General features: G+C 45.1%; 1 pseudogene; it reads right to left on the reverse strand.

Moving 5' to 3' along the window:
- Positions 1 to 9677: 9677 nt before the first annotated feature.
- On the reverse strand, positions 9678 to 13441 carry LOC112937411 (uncharacterized; annotated as a pseudogene).
- Positions 13442 to 15985: the final 2544 nt, after the last annotated feature.

Consider the following 15985-nt stretch of genomic DNA (forward strand, 5'->3'; position numbering starts at 1 on the left):
TGTCGCGACCGGGAAAATTGCCTTTTCCCGAACGCTAGTGTATTAGTCCCCGTCCCAGGAAAAGCCGGGGTACACCACACAAACATGATATAAGAGACACATCTTTATTATATCGATAATATTTACATTATTACAAAGGCACTTAAGGCCTGACAATCAAAAATAAACAGCAGCGGACTAGTGGCCTACGGCTCCATCTTCACAGGCGCTCAACTGGGGTATAAGCCAGGACTCCACCTAAGACATCTTCTCCAAAGCTTCTCTTACTGAAGGGGGGAAGGATTGAGCAAGAATGAGTACAACCACAGTACTCAGCAAGCCACACCGGCAGATGCATGATTAATGCAAGGGGGTACAAGGGGATAATAATAGGGGTTAGGTTTTGCAGTAAACAGCATTTAAAAGTCACTTAGTTGCCCAAAGCCATTTTGTAAAGATGATTCTAGAGCTACACAGTATTATTAAACAAGGCCGTGAACCCTCACGAACCTGCCTTAACCCAAGGCCTACGATGATTCGGACCGAACTGGCAACCCGACCTGGGTTCCAGCTCGTCCCAAGCCAACCCAGGCCAACCATTCCATATTTTAGTTGTTGAGCAAATTTTAAGAATTAAAACACTGACTTGGGTACATTGCTCGGCTTGCCCATATCCGAGGGCTCGGCTATTCGAATAGATTTACTCTGATCAGAGGTGTACATCTTTACCCACAAGACACATCTTTACTCCGCATTCCATGGCCTTGGAACCCGTCGTAAAGATGTGACATAACCCTTCACCCATCCTAGCCGTGAACAAAAGTACCGACCCAACCCTGCCTACGGCCGGTATCCCGGGACAGGCAGGCCAGGGTTGAGCCCCTAGCAACAAGATCTAGACCGGGTGCGCCACACACATAGGGGTGAGACCACCCGCGTACTAGTCCAGTGCCATGGCATCTCGACTAACGGGCACCGACCCGTGTAGTCTTCATTTGCCTAGACATCTCGATTACCGAGCCACAGCTCGCGTAGCCTTCATTTGCCTCAGAGATATCCATCGTCGCAACGACTTCATCCATCTCTATCCGTGTCCTTTTGTTCAGGACTAGACTGAGCACCGAGTTAAGCCTTACCCATTAGACATGTGGTTAGTACGGTAGTGCTTTGCAACAGAGGCCCGAGCTTAATCCTTATAGTGGCCGGGGTGCTACTTCCCATAACTGGCATGCACCCAAACCCCACCGAAAACAGGTTTTAGGGGTTTTGAAAGAGAAAGAGAGGTGTATGTCCAATTCCACCATAATCCAACAATTCCATAGTGTCCAAATGATATGAGAATTCCCAAAGTCTAAAGTTATAAAACCACCTAATGTTGCCTAATTATTCAGCGAAGCATCTACCTAAATTTATACTAGTGGAACCATGAATAGAGTACCCACTAGTTGGGGTTTTTATTTTCCTAGGGTGAACAAGGTAATAATAACAATAGCAATAATAATGTCATAACAAAGGTAAATAGGCATGGCTAAATAAAACAGTGGTAACGCGGGAATTTAAACAAAGCGATAATGCAATAATTTAAATCAAAATAATTTTATAAGCTGGGATTCAATATGCTCAAGGGTGATGTGACTTGCCTTGCTCGCTTTCCCAAACACCGGCTTCAACTTCCACGAAGAGCGGATCTTCCGAAGCTGCAGCGTCTACACGACCAACGGAAAAGAAAAGGCTTTTACTCTAATAAACTCCACACAACAAGCAGGAACAAAGCACAAAAATGGGTTCTTTACTTCTTAAGGAAAAATTAGAGACTTGAACGGTCCAATTCCGAGTTCAAATGGCCAAGATATGGCCATTTGAAGTTTATATGCTCTTTAAATGGATATTTGCGAATTTCTTCATTTAAATTTTAATTAAAAACCCATTTATTGCGTCAGCCGAGGGAGAGGGCGCGCGGACCGGGTCCACGGGAGTGGGGCCCACGCGTCAGCCTCTCGGTCCACGGTGGACCGGGAGCACGCGGCTGGCGGCGGCCGGCGCCGTGGGTCCCACGCGTCAGCCGCACCCGCGGGCGCGGGCGGCTGATGGCCGGGCCCACTTGGCAGCCGCGAGGGCGCGCCGAAGGCGGCCTCGCCGGCACGGCCGACGGGAGCGGCGCACCCGCGCCCCGATGGTCGCCGCCGGCGACCAACGGCGCGGCGGAGCGGCACCCGAGAGAGAGGAGGGAAGGGGGAAACGAAGGGGACGGTCCACGGCTCACCCCGGGACAACGACGACGACGAGAACGGCGGACGGAGCGGAAGAAGGCGGCGGCGCGGTTCGGGATGGCGAGGGCGACGGTGCTCCGGCGGTCGGCGGGCGAAGCGGAGGGACGGACGGAGTCGGCGACAACGCGGCGAAGCCGGTGGAGGGGTCGCCGAGTCGGAAGGACGTCCGGAGCGACGTCGGCGGCGAACCGAAGGTCGACGGCGACGGCGGAGAGAGAGGAGCACGGCGCGAGCACGAATCCGACGGCGAGAGCGAGCGGCGAGCGGCGGAAACGGAAGAGCGAAGCACGGGGATCGAATATATAGCAACGGGAGGGGGAGAGCGCGGCCGGGGAGAGAGGAAACCGCGCGCGGAGATCTCGGGCGCCATTGAAGACGCCGGCGAACTTCGCGGGATGAATCCGGACGAATCCGAGGGAGAGAGAGAGGGAAAAGAGGGGGAATCGGGAGAGGGAAACGCGGGGAGTAATTCCCCCCTCTTTAATGCGCGCGGGGACAGCGGGATGCGGCGGAATCCGCGGCGGCGGCGGCGCTAGGGCACGGGCGGCGGCGGGCGCGGCGCGAGGAGGGAGATGACAGGTGGGACCCACCCGTCAGCGAGGGCGGCGGGCGGGCCCGCCTGTCAGCGGCGCGCGCGCGCGGGGGAGACCGATGGGCCGCGGGGGAAGAGAGAGAGGGAGGGACTGGGCCGAGCCGGCCCAAGAAGGAAGGGGGGGGGGAAAAGAGGACTTCTTTTAGGGGTTTTCTTTTTATAAACCTTTTCAACTTTGTTTATTTCTTTTCAATTATTATTGGTGCTCTGAAAATTCCACTAAAATTTGAGGGCTCCTTTTAGACCAAGGAGAATTTAACAAAAATTCTCCTGGTCACATTTGAATTTTTCTTGTACGTATTTTAAGGTTTGCCAATTTCTTTTCGAATTTTAATTAATTCTATTATTCCTTTTAGAAGATGATTTTTATTTTGGGATGAATTTATCAGGACGTGACAATGATGGCCTTTTTATTGATTTTGACGATTGGATTTCTCTATGAATGGAAAAGGGGTGCTTCGGATCGGGAGTAACCACTATTGAAAGGGCAAAGGGGGGAAGGACATAGGAAAGAGGGATGCCTACAAAAAATCAATTGATTCGTCATGGTAGAGAAGAAAAACAGCGCACGGACCGTACTCGAGCTTCGGATCAATGTCCCCAAAAGCAAGGAGTATGCCTGCGTGTTTCGACGAGAACACCGAAAAAACCTAATTCAGCTCTACGTAAGATAGCAAAAGTACGGTTGAGCAATCGACATGATATATTTGCTCACATTCCAGGCGAAGGTCATAATTCGCAGGAACATTCTATAGTCTTAGTCAGAGGAGGTAGAGTGAAAGATTCGCCAGGTGTGAAATCCCATCGTATTCGAGGAGTCAAGGATTTACTGGGAATTCCGGATCGTAGAAAGGGAAGATCTAAATATGGTGCAGAAAGACCAAAATCGAAATGAATGGAAGATGCCTCTGGAACTTTTTGGTTATTTTGGGTCCAGATGAACGCAAGTCGACATCGGGATACGCATTTTGGCTTGGTAGCGGTGTTATCTCTTGGAGTAGCAAGAAGCAGTCCTGTATAGCTCTGTCCCAAGCTCCTCTTTCTAGTAGCCCTACTAAACCTATGAGTTGACTCGTACATACTCACTTATTCTTGACTTATCTGTGACTGCATATTCCTAGCATTGTACCAGGGAATGTTGCAGACCGACGGGCACTTCGTTGCTGGGCTGGAATAGAAACTGACGTATGGAGGACTTGTGAGATCTTTCACTCTTCGACAACGAAAGCCTTGAGGACGTCAGCGATGTGTTATAGGGACGTCCCGCGATCTTGCTTCTAGAGTACGTACGGGAACATCCAATCGAGTGCCTAACCTTGGGTGCTCCGATCTTGTTCGTGAGGAAGCAAGACTGCCTTCTTCGTTCAATGAATCTGCATACCACCAAGGGCTATTTGAAAAAAGAAGTCTGAATCCGTGTCTTCTCTGCCATTTGATTTCCTTCACCACTAGCCCCGCCAGCTACTAGAGTATAGCTACTTTCGCTACCTTGACTCTTCTTGTTATTATCCAGACCCATCAAGTCATTCAAAAGCAAAGAAAGAAAGATGAATAAGCAAAGCGAAGGCCAAGCCTGATCTCCCTTTCCCTTGATATGGTGGACTCCTAAAATAGGCTTTCTTTGTTCGTATGATTTTTAATAATACTATAATAAGCCACTCCTGAAAATAGGCTGGCTACTCGAACCAAATATTGAACTTGCTCTTTAGCATAGGTAGACTTCACTACCTGGATAGGTCAGCCTCGTTCCCATTTCTCTGGTCCTATATGTTTTTTTTGCAAGTACCATTCCTGCTATTCGCATTGATTGAGTACTTTATAGTTTTCTTCTTGATGGAAGTGTCAAATACTTAGTAGGAAGTCCCGGTGGGTAATCACCAAATGTTCTAGTACGAGTACATCCAGTTCCGGGTGGTCATCTAGTATGGGACCTAAGAGAAGCCCTTTTTTAATCCTTTTATTAAGCCATTGCTAATCCCGTAAGGCAATCCTTCAACGTTGTAGAAAAGAGTTCAATACAAAAGCACACAAAGGCTTTGGACTATGAAAGGCTACCTTTATCATGCATGAATAAGGCCGGGAGATTATGTCCTCAACAAACCTATCTACTACTAAATGACAATTAAAGGGACGCCAACCATTGGAGGTGATACTGGTGATGGTAATGGTGAAGATTCTTCTCTTTTTCCTGGGTACATAAAGATAAGAAGAAGGCAACGAAAAGCACTTAGAAAAGGCTATTAAGAAACTGATCCACTATTTGAAACCTGTCATCCACGTTAGAAAGAGAGCCATGAAAAGCATAGATCCTCAAGGAAAGGAAAAAACACCACTTCGTCTATTTACGATTCCCATAAACCAGGCCGTGCTTTCTTTTATTTAGTAAGCTCAGCCGAAGAGCCCTGGACCGGCAGCACCTGCAAATGAAACATGCATGCCTTTCGCTGCGCGCCTTTATTTGCTTCGGAAATCAAACAATGCATTTCTTCTCAACATAAACATATACCGGTCTTTCTCTCTAGCCTATACTTGACCTTGCGTACAAGCCTATTATCCTATCGGTATGCCTATGTGACCCATATGTGCTAAACCGGTACTTGTTACTTACTTCTATCTATTAAACGTTACCGGTACTTAGTTACCGTGACTTAATCATGCTTAGTACTAAACCTTACTACGTAGTTCATTCAAGCTATACTGACCTTTCCATGTTTTGTACTCATCACTTGCCTCTTCGCTTAGTGCACTCGAAACAGAGCTTCAAGTAAGATGTTTGTGGAACATCTCTATAGCTTGTCTTACCCACCTCTTTTGGTTCCTTAGAAAGAAAGCTTCAAACAGCACCATTGGCCGAAGCAGACCTGGAAGCTGATCTGCGAGTGAATGAAATTGAACGATTAATATCGCCTTTCATGCTAAAATCGGACGATTTCGACCTTTCCGGATGTCGATTGGGATAAGGGTTTGATCGAGAGCTAGGAGATTCGGTTGTTTAACCTAAGAGAAGAGATCCAGTTTACAGAGGAGATGCCAGGGGCGGTGGCTGTTCAAGGCTAAGGAGGAAGGCTTGATTTCTTAAAAAAAAGATAAGATCCGACTATCAAACCAAAGGAAATTGCCAACAAGAGTAGCTTAAAAGCACCTAGTTACCGAGGCAGATGAGAAGAACTGAACAAGCCAAGAAGAGTACTCAATCAAAGCGAGCTTTCATTTTTGCGGGTTATATTTAAACTTGCTTTTTTTTAAGCACACTACACACTACTTTCTATAGGACAGGGTCAGGTAAGAGAGGACGACAAGCCAATGGTAAATCCGAGTTGGAAAAAGAGATGCAACACCCAAGTCAATCTATGAAAAAGCTGGCACTCATCGCTACAGGCACTCACTTTCTTTAGGTCCCAGAAGAGAGCAAATGCTAAATGCCAAGACAATTCAATTCAATTATCTGATAAAAGGGCCAAAGTGTTGAAAGAGGAAAGAGGGAGGAATTGATACGAAAAGCGTAGGAAATGTAAAAACTACACGCACCACTTAGTAAAATATGCTCTAGTAAATTCAATACTATATATAGGAAGTACGGCGGACAAGCCTGGTATTGTTAGTTAAGCTAGTAAATTCCTTCCCTCACTTCACTACGACGAGGAAATGCATTGGGCTAGCTATGATATTTGGCTAGATAGAGTTGAATGTGAAACACACCAATGTTCAAGTGTTGAGTAGGCAATTAGCAAGGAGAAGAAAAAGTTTTTCAATCCAGGAGTTCTAATCTCTCCTCCTCGCCGCGGGTAATTCGCTGACTTAAGTCAATATGAAAAAGTGTGGAAAATGGGTGGTTGTACTTTCATCGACGAAAGGAACAAAGAACTACAACAATAATACCGATCAATAGTTTTTCTTTCAATATCTACTGGTGCTTCCATGTCTCATTGGACCGATGCAATTGTGTCTTTCGGTCACTTTATTTTGGTTGGTAGGATCCGCCTACAGGCGGGTAACAGGGGTATTAAGATTAGGGTGTAAGGGAAGGAACAGTTGGGAAATCCCCGGTCTCAAAGAGACAAGAGACATACAGACTTTAGGGACTATGGGCAATGAGGGAGGAGCCGAGCGGCGAGGATGTGCATTTACTAAACCTTTTTTGGAAAAGATTGACTTCAGTTCGGAGGCAAATGAAACACTTCCACAACTCGCGGATAGAATTGATTGCCCGGAATCACTTATTGGTTGGTGGTTGGAGTGCATTTCCTATATATACCTTTTCATTTCTTGGTTGAATTCCACTGTTAATCGAAGGATTTTCCTTTGCAATTTTGGCATATTGAAGTGCGTGCATTTCTTCTGGTGAATTTCAACTAGAATAGCTTGATTTCCCACACAAATACGAGAAAATAGATTGGATTTCCAAATAGATTGACTCGGGCTTTCTTGGGCATTTGCTACTCTGTTGAGTTGAGTAAGTTGTTCATATCGAGGTTAGGGAATTTCCTAGCTAGTACCACAAGCTAGTCGAAATAGACTTTGCTATTAGCTTCAAGCCATCTTCCCGGAATATATCGAAGTCAAACCATGATCACTCCTCGAAAAAAGTGCTAGTTTTTGACCTCCCTATTGAAAGTCAAAGTCAGAAGTAGCAAGCTGATATCCGTCTTGTAATTCCAAATTCCTTTGTCTTCAATTTCCTAGTCGAATAGACGAATTTACTGAGAGGAGAGATTTTTAGTTTATTTAGTTTTTCATTTCATATTTTGATGCCGCACTCTTTCTTGTCCGGAGGAAGAATTTCATGGAATAGAATTTCTTGAATTACCTAGCTATCATAGTTTTCTTTACCCCAAAACCAACACTGACTGGGGTTGTTCAATCTTAAGTGGAGTGAGTTAAATGACTTGGCTTGCTCAATTCCTTCCCGGTGTAATTTCATAAAAGGAATAGCACTCGTTCTGCGGCGCATTGAACCTTAGAATGAGCACTTTGACCAGACAAAGCTCTAGTGCGTGGAGTATCCTTTCCTACTAGTCTTGATCTGTCTACTTTAATACCGGGGATTCCCCTGATTTCCTTCCTCTACACCCCGAGTAGTGATTTATACGAATGAATTGCCTGAGCATAAGATTGATTACCTCCTCGTAGTGAGTGGATTTGTGTAGATGGATTTTCCACACTCATTGTCATTCCTTTCTTTGTTTAGCTTTTCGTTGTCTAGAATATCCTAATTTCGTGTACTGAATTTACTAGCTTTTTGTTCCCGCGGACAAGAGAATCTCATAGAAATTCAGTACACGAAAGCTGTCAGCCCCAGACATGGAAGTCTCCCTTGCATCCTTAACTGAAAAGGAGCCCGAGTAGTGAGTTGAACTCTGACCAGCCCAGACTTCTACATAAATTCCTAGCTTTTTAGCTAGTTGATTTGTTTGACATAATATCATATGTGATTTGAGTGTGGTACCTTTTCACGAATTCCACTTTAGAGATTTGCCCCGCCCGACCGAACGAACGAGTCCATCTATTCGGGCTAGTCAAGAAATTCCAATGCGAAATGCAAGCAGAGATTGCCCCGGCGCACAACCACTCCAATCCGCCTGGGTCTTCTCGAATGTGTAGAACCTACTTTAAAACCCGCGTCCTCGCTGAGGAGTGCCTACGTACTTTCTTCATAGAAGAAAGATCAGGGTTGCTTTCGTAGTTCTTTCGAAATGATTTACGGTCATTCTTCTTTATTTTATTGAATACATTACAGCTAGTACCGGATTTTTCCAATTTTTTAGAAAGGTTTATCAGTCCCTGTAAGGTATACTCTTTACCCTTATTGAGGATTCCATGAGCGACTAAGTGGTCCTTTTGCTCATTCCAGAATCCATCCCGGTCCGGGTCTAATTGGGCCATGCGATCGATAATATCTTTCTTAATAAAAATGATTGAGTCTATCTCATCGTCGCTTACTTCCCTTTGGGGAGTTCAAGTTTCAAGTCTGCTTCTTATAACATCATGTTGAATTTGGTGGTTTGATGGCCCGGCATTTTCTTCTCCAAGTTGAGGTTCAGGGTTCGGCGGGGTGTGGCTTGTGGATGGCTCTCCCCGATCTGGAACAGCCCCGAATACGTGTTCCAGGGGAACTTCCGGAATTGAATAAGGGTCAAAACGGGGCTGTTCCCCTTGCGGCACCTCTTCCCCGGGGGAATCCGGTGCGGGTATCTGGCCCGAAAGCCCATTGAAAAAAGAGGACGACGGAGTAGAGGCTTCAGCTGACTTGCCCGCAGCGGATCCGGAAGGACCCGCTTCACTAGGCCCAGGCCCTGGTGGGTTCTCCATAGCGGAAGCAACCTCTGGGCCTTCCACAAAAAAAAACGAAAACAAACCAGAGAAGGATCCAATTAGAGTAGAGGAAAAAGCCTCCCTCCTCCTTCTGACAATATAAAGTCCCAAAAAAATGAGGGAAATAAAAATAAAAATAAGGTAAGGTCTATCGGTCCACAAACCACTGAAGAAAAATTTGCCAATAAATTTTGACACGATACGTTCGTATCTCGAGATTGAGGGAATCTGTCCCCCCATTCCTCGTGAGCTACTTACTAGGAGAAGGCAGAACCAGAAGAATTGTGAGAAATAAGTCAATTTATCAAGTTTAGGCATTTCGATTTGGATTTAAAATAAAACCTTCGAGACAGAAAAAGACTCCCTTTTCTTCCTATTGATCTTGACGTCGGAAATGGTTGGTTTTAATGCTCGCACAGACGAAATAGAATACCGGATTGGACCTTAGCCGCTCGGGAATAGAATCCTTCACCACCAGGAAAGGCAATCGCCACGACGCTGACATCTTTTCATACGTACTAGACCCGGAAGGCGGAAGAAGCCGCTTACACGACTTCCAATACAGACAACTCAAGCAAGAGGTTTGACATCACTCCTGCAACTGCAAGACAAAGACTCAATCAAGCAGCACTGACCGCTATTCCCTACATAGCTAAGATGTCTGACACTGCGCCTAAGAGGCTAGCTTCACTATAAAGAGAAATAAAGCTTGATTTCCCCCTTCATAATACCTATTAAGTAAGTATTGCCATCTCTTTGCCCTAGCTCATCTTCCTTTCTCGGGGCTAAAGAGGATCAGAGTTCTATCCGTTCGTGGATAAGAGAAGACTAGTTAGAAGAGGGAAGGGTGGAATGAAACAATCCAGGGTCAAACGAAGATACTTGTTAGCCTAGCCCCATGTGTATCCGTAGCCTTCCCTGTTTTGAGAATCTCATATTGCTTCGTAGGACGTGTGTCCTTCGTATGTTCCGTCGCCTGTTCCTGGATAAGTAGATTTTCTACCAACCAAGTAGAATCAGCCTGAGAATCAGCAGCTGAGAATGCTGGCAAATCATAACATTAACTACGCCATTCTTGAGCGCCAATCAGTATCCTCCTAGATTCTCATGTGTTGAGTATCAAACAAAAGATCCCATGTTTGGTTGGTCAGATCAATTCGGCTTTACCCATTCATTGTTTTATCGAGGCAAGACAAAAAGGGACAGTTTTCTTATCTTTTGAGGTCTCAACGAACGGTTCTTAAATCATTAACGGATGCAGAAATGGGACAAGTTATTACCGGTTTGAGGGGACAATGGTTTTCTAGGTTGTTTCACCAATCTGTTGAATTGGAATGGAGCTCACGACCGTGAAACCCCTCGTTGTTTGATGGCACCTATCTTGTTCCCTTCGGGGAGAAATACTACTCTTGTTTTTCTTGTTCTTCTTTCTCGAAGAGATGGGTGCACCGCCTTGGAGAAGGTAGTGTGCCTATCGACGACTCCTTTCCATTGTATGGGAGGATATCTTCTTTGTTGTAGCTGAACTGATGTATGAATAAGGAGAGTGTGAATGGGGATTGGAGAATGCCTTGCAATGAATTAAGGATCCTTCTTGTATGGCCTCCAGAGGAGCCTCTAATGACCTTTCCACACCTGTTTTGAAGGGAATCACTCGTGGCAACTCCTAGAATGCGGTTAGAACTTGTTTTTCTTCATAAATATGGGGCTTCTGCCATAGAACCTCCACTCCACTGCTATGATCCGTCTTCGATTCACCAGCATCAGCTACTCTCACCCGAACCGCACGGTTCATAGTCTGCACACCCACCAAATCAATCTTCAGCTAAAGTAATATAGATTGCTTCAAGACAATGAAAGAGTTTGGTGTACTACAGGTGGATGCCCCCTAGCTCATAGGTCATAGCCGTAGTTCGTGCCTTTGGAGTCTAAGAGAAGGGACTTCTTTATACGTTTGAGATGTGGGATCTGTCTAACTCGCACTATGTTTAACCCGTTGACTTCGAAGTGGTCCCACTCTCTTCTATCTCCGAATCTCTTTGCTCTGCCTCTTGGCGCTAATGGATTTTACTTTGACTCTTTACGGCATCTGGTTCAATCCAGTTATCTTGCTCAGTTGTATTCCTTTTCCCTTGCCAGGTTCTATCACAGCAGACTATTTCACTCCCGGAATTGGGTTTGAATCAGAATCTCTTTCCCTTGCCTTTTCAGCTAGCGAGCATACCTAGCTTGCTTCTTGTCACGAGCGGGAGTCGAACCCGCATTGCCCTTCCTGAAAGAGACGTCTCTTTCAGATCGCGACTTTGGTGACGCAGTTCAGTCGGCGATAAAAGCCTTCCTACGTCTGCGGGCCGGTCGGCCACCCAATCCTGCTCTTCAAATGAATCACTGAAGTCCCCAACCCTATCTATGATACCCCCATCCCAACCATTCTTTCTTTGAAATCCTTTACTGGTGGATCCCCCATCCCCATCGACTATTTGGCTAATGCCATCCAAAATTGTATAAGATCCTGAAAACTAAGGGGATTCGCCTTAATGAATTGTAGCCAGTCCTTCAAATCTTCTATGGGATCGAAGAAGAGTTCAAAATCATCATTCATGATCTTGTAGACTATATTCCTTATATTCTCCTCGTCCAGGGGACTCTTTAAGTTGATTTGTTCCCCTACTCTCCGGTAAAGCTCCTCAGAAATTGCTTTTAGGAAAGATGCGTGTTCGGCCGCATAAGCCAGATAAATTGAAGAAGAAGGGGCAGCCCCACCCCCTGTAGAGTTACTCGGGCCAGCCTCCCCTTGTAGCTGGGGTAGACTGGTAGTAGTTTCACCTATAAAATTTTGCATTTGTGGAATGTAGGTTGGAACTACCTGTTCCGGGATTGTAGAAAGGAAGGGCTCCACAGTTGAAACTACCTGTTCTGGCATTTCCGAAAGGAAAGGCAGGACAGCTAAAAATAATTCGCTGTCAGCCGCAGTATAGATACTTCGAGTTTTGGTAACTCTGGAAGTAGCGCTACAGATTGAAGTTTTTCTGCCCCCGATTATAAGTTCTCGTCGACCACGGCCTATAGGAACCAGGCTATCCACTGCTTTTAAGCCTGTTTGCATGGGTTCGTGCACAGATTTACGTTCCAGAATCCCTGTTTTCGTGACCGAATGACGAAATAGATATACGAACTGTATAGGATCATTCGCTGGGATGGGATAAGTGATTCTTTTATGGGATTCCCCTGGGATCGTGGAATCAACTAAGAATGCAATAGGTATTTGTGATCGAGCAGCTTCCAGTATGACCGAAGACTTTCTATCTGCATTCAGAATAACCGCACAATCGGGTTGTTGGTTCAACCCAAAATTTATCTTTTTCGTTCTTAAACGGAATTTTTTTTTTAGCCAAATAATTGCTAAAAAAAGTCCCGATCTTCCATTGAGAATCATTGATACAGCTCGCCATTTTTTCCAATATCTCACATCGAAATAAATGATTGGTCTTTAAAAGGAAGGAACGGCATTTTTTACGAATGGGAGATCCTATAAAATGAAGAGCGGTTCGTAAACAAATCAGTGTCTTGTCTGAATCGAGAATAGCAATTCCACTTCTGGAACCACAGATATAGACATTGAAATGGTGAGCATCTACCCGACGCCCGCCGAGATGTGCATTCGTACAAAGTAATTTAGTATAGACCATAGAAAGGATTGTCATTTCCGGTTTTCCGTTTCCCGAGATACTGGTGGTAAGTAATAATGCAGGCATGGCATATTTCGTTGAATCAGTCTTTTTCGCCACATCGCGTATAAAGGGAATCGAACCCAACTCTTCCACTCGCCGCCAATGCGGAAGGATGCCGCCGAAAAGAAAGGAGACTGATCTTAACGTTGGCGTCGGTTTTTGCAAGAAAAGTTTGATTTGATTGGTCTTTTTCATGCGGAACGGAACCGTATTAGTAAGCGGGCCCACACCTTCTCCATCCCTCGATCAATAGTTTATTTCTCTTCTCTATCCCCTTTCTCGAACTGAGCTATTTCGAGCATTTCATAAACAGAGCTCGATAGTCCCTTAAAGTATTCACTTTTCCAGGAGCCGACTTACCAGTTAGTACTGGCACTTTTACAGGAACAGTACCAGAGACTCATCTCGTAAGAAGACATTTTCAATTAGACACTACTAGTCGAGGACACGCGACAAGTTACGTTCTCATTTCGCAGAGGTTCTTCTCGCGATCTTTCTATTCTATTCTTTATGGACCTGAGCTCACTTAATTGCTTTTTGAGGGGGCGCAGCTCATTATCTATGCATTTTCTCATTGGCAACAAATCAATGTCATAGCACTATTTCCACTAATCACTGCACAGAAATGCAAAAACAGAAGAGAGGGGCAGCCCAGACATGAGAGGACCACCACGCACAGCAACGATTTGCTGATTGAAAGCTCCCTAACTATGTGTCTGTGCGGATCAGGAACCAAGTAAGTAAAGGGATGGTTAAAGAGGCAAAGTGATGCCCGCCCAAGCAAGTGGTTTGTTTTCGAGAGAGAAGTGTTTTTTTTGGAAAAGAAGAGCTCTTTCTAAGTTGACTTGCATTGCACAAATCATGCACATTTTTGAAAGTGCTTTGTAAAAGATCTTCAATGGAACGAGTTTCTTTTGACCATTCCCCCCTCTGACTGGGATGTCGTGTGTTAAAGCACAGTCTGGCTCTATAAGTAAGGAAATATCTCTATCCGGTTATTTGTAGTGAAAATCTGTCTCGAGGAGAGAACGAGGAAAGCAGGGAATAGCGGAACAAAGAAAGAACTCTTAGGGGAGGAAAGCTTGCCTTTCCGATTTATTCGCAGGTAAATTCGGAGTTACACGAAGTGGAAGGACCAAGGGCGAAGCGAAAGAGGGCATTTGCGTTCCGGGGAGGGCGTCGCGTAGGCATAGTTCCAATGGTAAGCTGATTCCAGGTACGCCCGTTCCTCTACATCGTTTGACTATCAAAGTCAGGTCAAATGTAGGTGAGTGTTGCGACTCAGTAGCCGTACCTGTTCCACTTGCTTATTATGGGAATAGTTGATTCATTGTAAGGTTCAATCAGGCTGCCTGGCTCTACCTAAAGTCTAAGTCCGTCCCTCCTTCCTACTTAGCTCTCCTCACACGAGAAGCATAGGCCGCAGGTTGACAATGCGCTACCGATGAAAGAAAGTAAGTCAAGCCACCCACGGATCCTTCTACTAAGGAAAGAGTTAAAGCCGAAGACAATCAATAAACATCTTCAACCAATCCAATACAAATACTGAAAAAGAAGCAGTCTACCAACTTTTCTTTCACAAGGCCGCAGGTTGATCTCATGCATTACTCAACCAAGTCAGATAAAAAATGATCTTATCATCGAAAAGGCGCGCAGCGAGATAACAAACACATAAAAAAGGATATGCCCTAACTATATGCATGCCCCAAACTCTATATAAGAACTTTATAAATAAGGCAAAGAGAATCTCATCTCCTCACAGTTCCTTGCCAGCGGATCTTAGTGCCCTTCAAGCGCCCCTTGCGGCTGTGGGTAAGAACGAACATCGTTCTAGCCAGCTAGTGAGAGTTTCCCCATTGATCTTTGATCTGGCTAATCAATTTTCAGGTTTTTTATTTCCTTCAATGCCGCTGGTGCATAGTCAGACTTGCAGGGGCAGCTCAATCAAGTAGAGACAAGACCAGCTGTTGAAGCTTGGCAGTGGAATCCAAGAGATAAGAAGTAGTATAGAGATAATAAAACGGGATTCAAAGTAGTAGTAGTTGAAATAAGATAGAGCAAGCAAGAGTAGTAGTATTGGCAAAGAAGATTGGAATTATTGTATCCACCAATCGAAGCTTCCTCTCCCTCTAACAAAGCAATGGAATGAAATTCTAATCCTCATCCTCATACCTTCAACTATACCTTCCCTCGACCGCGAGCCCTTATACGCTAGAGAAATGCTATTCCTAGACCTATCGCTATCCCCTTTAGGAGGGCTATCCCTTTTACGAGCTAGAGCGTAGCAATTCGTACTCCTTTTGGGGGAAGGTTAATGTAAAAAGGTCCAATCCTCCAGGGCAAAGGTATCTTTTGTTTCCTTTAGAACAATCCTAATCGCATATCCAAACCAAAGAAGATGATATTTATTTGATAAAGCGCATTCTATTATCGTATTGCGACACTGCTCCTATCCCTAACGCTAGCTCTGTTGACTTCATTCCTTGTCGGTGTTGCGAGCCCCTCTACTTTACGAAACGAAGGAAAATAGCAATGGAATGGAATAATGCTATCCATACGCTATTGATATTCCTAGCGCTATCCCTTTTCTTTGCAAAGAAGCCCCTTCCCTTAATAAATTGAAAACATCATAAGGCTTTACTAAAAAAAGTAAGATTTGGCTCGGGTGCATCAAAACTTGCAATACGAAGATCCCTTTCAGATCAGCAGGAGGAGCAGGTTGCACCACTGGTTGGGGAGGAATTGTCAAGCTACGAGTGGGTAGAGTAGTAGAAAATACTTTATTTCTTCTATCCTTCATATCCATTGAACTAAATCTCATCATAGGTAACTATATCCTTTTAAGCTCCGCTCTCCTTATATTGGAGAGACTTGTTTGGGGTCGGCGTTGGTTTTTCCAACGAAAGCCTGATTTTGAGAACGTGAACATGAGCGGTAGACTGAACACCCACACAATCTCGATTTGACACAACAACACTTTCCATGGGGACCAACGGAACAGAGCAACTAGAACACGTAGTTGTCTATTTGTTAGGCAGGCGACTTGAACATAGATTCTTTCACCCAGGTGATCAGGACTCGTAGAAGTATCTGACGTGATT

This window comes from Oryza sativa, chromosome 12, assembly GCF_034140825.1.
Source record: "Oryza sativa Japonica Group chromosome 12, ASM3414082v1".
Taxonomy (NCBI): domain Eukaryota; kingdom Viridiplantae; phylum Streptophyta; class Magnoliopsida; order Poales; family Poaceae; genus Oryza; species Oryza sativa.